The sequence below is a fragment of the Kryptolebias marmoratus genome, linkage group LG23 (assembly GCF_001649575.2).
Source record: "Kryptolebias marmoratus isolate JLee-2015 linkage group LG23, ASM164957v2, whole genome shotgun sequence".
NCBI classification, from domain to species: domain Eukaryota; kingdom Metazoa; phylum Chordata; class Actinopteri; order Cyprinodontiformes; family Rivulidae; genus Kryptolebias; species Kryptolebias marmoratus.
In genome coordinates this window covers 3,244,213-3,249,943 of record NC_051452.1, presented here as the reverse complement: position 1 = coordinate 3,249,943, position 5,731 = coordinate 3,244,213, and the positions used below count along the sequence as shown (strand labels likewise).

The 5,731-nt window shown below is 35.3% G+C and overlaps 1 protein-coding gene across 2 annotated transcripts in view; it reads right to left on the bottom strand.

Annotated features, from left to right (window-relative positions):
• Window positions 1–5,731, bottom strand: part of LOC108249339 (interleukin-1 receptor accessory protein-like 1) — a 279,953-nt gene that overhangs the window by 181,078 nt on the left and 93,144 nt on the right. The window lies entirely within an intron of this gene.

Here is a 5,731-nt window from a genome sequence, read left to right as displayed (position 1 = left end):
ATGTGAGGAGAGCTGCAGACCAGGGACAATCCAGAAATGCTCATGAATGTCAGTTTAGAAGCTATCAAAGTTCTCAAATAAAGCACCTTTTGAGAATGTCAATGTTTGTTGGGAATTATCTTACAAAACTAGGAAGGATTTTTGGTTTAGATATTAAAAGTTATGGTTGTTTGTTGATTTTAGTTAAAAAAAATCACAACTTTTAGGAAAATGCCCTGCGAAATCAGGCATTTTAGCCGCAAAAATCACAAAAAATGCCCGTGAAATCCTGCAGGGACTGAATAAAGTACACAATCACTACATTCATGGTTATATTTTTGTCATTAAGTCAACCAAAGAGAGCTGTAACTATGCTTAACCATCAACTAAAACAAACTTCTGAGTCTTTTTTTCCTCTAAAGCTATAGACCAGTCTTTAATAGACCAAAACTTAAAAATCATTGGTGCCTTTTTAATAAGACATCATAATAAGGCTATAAATGATCACTGAAAAACCCTAAATGGATAAATTAAAAATTCTTCTGGAAGGTTAAGATTTTCTCATGATTGTTTTATTTCACAAATAGATAAATCTGGAATGGATAAACAACATTTTAGGGGAATTTTAGCTAAAGTTTTAGCTTTTAGACCCATTTTAATTCAGTTCACTCGTTCCCCTTGGTGAACATTTCTTCTTTTAATAAGTAAACAATCCAGTGGAACAAAAGTGCCGTAGCAGGAAGTACTTTTTTGTGTTTCTTAAGACAGGCTTGTTGAATAAATGAAAATACATCAAACTGTAACAAGAAGTTGACATAATTAAACGAACAGAAGAGCTTAATTATAAACAAAATCAATAGAACTGTGACAAATTTGATTTTTTCCCCAGCAAGTATAAATCGTTAATCAAAATTTTCATGTTATGCAAATGGATTTCTATTCCATATATTGGAAAATGTGTCTATTTTGAGCGTAAAAACGCAATAAGGCCTAAATTTAAACCTTGATGAACTCATAAATAGTTGACTGGTGTTTCAGACAGTTATGTGTAAAAAAAATTTTTTTAAATGGTTGTGTTGGGCCAACTACGAGCTCCTGCTATCAGAATACTGTCTCACATCGATGTAGGAAGGAATCGCCATGGTAACGGCATGGCTAACCTGCTCAGGATGATTTACTCCAGGGAATCGATCAATACGTGTACGTAGAGCGGAATATTAAGCATAAACGTGGACATCCATGAAATTTAAAGACTACACAGCAGTTCAGTTGAGTTAACCAACATCTAGGTCACACGGGTCAAAGTCAAGGCCCGCGGGCCAGATCCGGCCCTCTGTAACATCTCATCCGGTCCTCTAGTCTGGTTCAGATCGAGTCTCTGATTCTTATTTTGCTTAAAAAAACTGAAGTTTTCTCTGACAGTGACTTAGAAGCCAACAATATATAGTTTTAATTTCTGTATGATCAGGTTTTTGTCTGTTTTAATGTTAAAAACTTCATTTAAAAGCTGAGTGAGGCGTAAGAAATGACAGCTAATGATGAAGTTTGATCTATTTGTCTGTGTTCATTAAAGTCTGTTTGCTCTAAATTCTGTATAATCTGTAACTGGGAGAAGGTCATTGATATTTCTATATGAATGACTAATTTGACATAATACATCTAAAACCAATTAATTTATGTAATTTTTAATAAATATTGATTGTGATTAGTCCTTGGCTTGGACCAAATTTTTAATTTTGGCCCCCTTGCGTCACCGGGTTTGACCCCCCTGATCTAGGTGGTTTTATTACAAATTTTCCTTTTGTGTAGAAAGGACAGTACCTCTCTTACAGCCTTAGTTTCACAAAGTACCCATATATTTTAAAACACACATTTTGCAGAACTATCTAAATCATAAATCACTATCAAAGGCCAAACCAGCTCCATCAAACCATTTGGAGCCAGTTGTGCCGGTCTCCATGCTTCTAAAATACATGTAGGAAACTGCAAACATTATATTTTTATTTTGTTGTAGAAACAGAGAAAAAGAAAATCAATAGATGCATGTCAGAGAGGAAGATTTGTGCTCTTTACTGCGTCAGATCAACACATTAGGCTGTAATTAATAGCTGGAAACAAAAAGTCAGGATTCAAAACCGCCACGAGAAAAAATAATTTGCCAATTAAGATAATACAATCTGCAAACAGCAGGCAATACTACTCTGTTCGAGAGAGCTTTTAATATTTATTCGAGCTTTAATATTGTTCAAATTGTCGTTGCATATCTAATAAAAAACATTAAGGATGTTAATTCTGGAAGTGGAATTTTAAATACAATGATGAGAAACATGTAAAGGAGACATTTTGGGACAGCGACCACTCCACTTATCTGATTCTGCTTCACCTCTCCCTCACGTTTCTCACTTCCTCTTCCTCTCACCTCGCTGCTTTGCTCTTCCTTTAAAACATCTGGCAGGCACAGCTGTCCCAGACTCAACAGGCTTCAATTATTGAGCTTCTATAAATATTTCATTTACCACAGAGGCGACCGGCTCGGCAATCAGCAGGGCGAATTGGATGCCGCAGCCGCTGTGAGCGTTTCGGCTGAATTGGTTAAGAGTGTTTATTAATGTATTGTGCTGCTTTTGTGTGGGACTGTAAATGTCATGCTGCGAGTGGCAGGAACAATGCAGCTCGATGTTTTATGTGCCGGAGAGGAGATTAAATAAAAGAGGGAAGAATACTGATGACAGTGAAACAGGAGCCTTTTCGAGGTAAGCATGGGCTGCTTTGAGACACCCTCGTTTTATAGCATTAAAACAAAAAATGTGTCAAATATGATTGAATTGTTTATATTGAAAAACAATGCAGCTACTATTACTACTACAAACAAACAATATAAACGGCTTTAATTCAGTCCCTCCAGGATTTCGCGGGGCATTTTCCTAAAAGTTGCAGTTGCCTAAAAGTCTGTTTGCTCTAAATTCTGTATAATCTGTAACTGGGAAAAGGTCATTGATATTTCTATATGAATGATTTGACATAATACATCTAAAACCAATTAATTTATGTCATTTTTAATAGATATTGATCGTGATTGGACCTGCTTTACGGTGTTTGGTTGTGAGCATTTTCTCTATTTTTTTTTGTTGTCGTTTCTCGCATCCCTTTGCCAATCCTCTGTGCTCCTGCATGTATGACCTTTGACCCCTCCTCCTCTGCTGGAATACAACACTTCAGAGTCTCAATTAGGACTTACAATTAGAAGCGAAACCGTCTTGGCAGTGGTTGTCTTACCTTAAGCCTTCAAGTTATTATCGTCCACAAACTAATTAGCGAGTTCTTGATAAGCGAGGGGGAGACCCATTGTTGCCATAGTAACAGTTAAACCTGATCACAATGAAAGGATTGTGCTAGTGGGCAGTTCACACAGCACACTCTGCATTTCTCTCTGCCTAATTTCGTTTGCAGCCAAGATCTTACAATGTGGGGTTTATTTTAGCTCGTGTTGCTCCCAGAAAGACACGATTAACTGAAACAATCAGGAACAAGTTCAAAGGTTCAAGCTGAGGAAATGCATCTGATTGACTGAAAGCTGCAGTTTAATTTACTGCACTACTACTATAGAAAAATGGTTTTAAAACTGCAAATCTTTAAAGTTTTTAACATTAAAACAGACAAAAACCTGATCATACAGAAATTAAAACTATATATTGTTGGCTTCTAAGTCACTGTCAGAGAAAACTTCAGTTTTTTTAAGCAAAATAAGAATCAGAGACTCGATCTGAACCAGACTGGAGGGCCGGATGAAACGTTACAGAGGGCCGGATCTGGCCCGCGGGCCTTGAGTTTGACACGTGTGACGTAAAAGGAATATAGCCACACTCCTCTCCTGCTAAATGTTTTTTTTTCTTTCCTGGACAAGACGGATGAAGAACCCGAAGCATCAAAAAAAGATAGAAAATTAAATCAAAAAGATAGAATTAAACAGCGTTACAACGTTGTGCGTTATTTTGAAACGATTTTGTGCCATTCGAAACGGAAATTTGCACATTTTCTTGCAATAATGTGTATCTAACTATTATGAATATTATGAAATACAGCTTTAATGCTGTCCTTCCCAAAGCTGGTGTCTTCAGAGAATCTTGAGATAATTTATATTAAAAAACACTTCTAATAGCATATTTTATCCTGATTGTTACAGAGAAAAGAAAAAAACGGTAGTCGTAAATGATTAAAAATTGTCATTAAAAAAGGCTAATTAGCAATTCTTGTACATTTCAATTAACCATAAATGGAGGTCACCATCATTTTGTGGGTTTTTAAGCTAAAAAGTTGAGAATCTAATACTTTTATGTGTGATCCACAGGCGTGTTTTTAGTAATTAAACAATTATTTAGAAGTGAGTACCTTCACACACTCACAACAACCCTTGTTGACGTTTAACAAGTTTTTTTTTGGTCTAAAGTGTTTTGTTTTTGCTGACAAAAGGTTGCAGAGCAAATCCATAAAACCGAGCGTGGAATAACAAATTTAACTCCTGAATAATAAAGGTGATCAAAAGATATTACAAAAGAAAATGATTTTTCTTTTGTTTTGAAGTGTGAACACTTCAAAGAGAAGATTTGATTTTTTTAAGCCTTATTTTAGATCATTTAAATCATTCAAATAAACATTTAAAAAAAGTTATACATATTAGATGCATCAACTTAACTTTTATTATTATTTTTATTCCATGAACTGATTTTCTCTAATCTTTAACTTTGCAAATTCCTCATAATTGACTATATTGTTTTGCTGAGATTACCATTTTATCTGAATACCATATTGATGCTAAAGAGGGAAGTTTCTGATAATTTAACACATAATTCAAAAACATTTCTATATATAACTTTTTTTTCATAAATTCATGATAAAATCACTGCAGAGGTTTGCAAAAATATCACTAGTTTTAAAAGTAGTTCAACGCTAATTTAAAGGTTTTCAAAATCAAAATGTGTCCCATGTGAGCTGACATCACCTCATGTTAAAGTGACAAATAATACTAAATAAACTAATACTTCAATAAAGGTGCTGTCTGAGATAAATACCGTAATTTCCGGATGTGAGGCTTAGAGTCCGGTACGGCTTTTCTGTGGATTTTTCGTGATTTTTGTGATATCGTAAGAGGATTTGTTTTGGTTTGTTCCACTGTTGTACAGCACTACTTTGCCAGGCGGAAGGACATGTGATCAGACACACAGTCACGGGGAAAAGAGTGGAGTGTTGGTCACGTGTCCTTCCGCCAGGCAAAGTAGTGCTGTACAACAGCGGAACTGAAGAAGAGGACTTTTCTTCATGTTAAAGCCGTGTTTCTGCACATGAGCCGATTATATTTTTCTGTTGTGCTGTAGATTATGTAGATCATTTAAACAGCACAGTACATGTTTCGTACTTTTAATTACTGGTACTCGTGCATATACGTGAAAAGTTATGTAAATATGTACCGGTAACTTGTTTTTCAAAATGTTTCTCAATCCCTCCAGGATTTCACGGGCATTTTTTGTGATTGTTGCGGCTAAAATGCCTGATTTCGCGGGCATTTTCCTAAAAGTTGTGATTTTTTTAAACTAAAATCAACAAACAACCATAACTTTTAATATCTAAACCAAAAATCCTTCCTAGTTTTGTAAGATAATTCCCAACAAACATTGACATTCTCAAAAGGTGCTTTATTTGAGAACTTTGACAGCTTCTAAACTGACATTCATGAGCATTTCTGGATTGTCCCTGG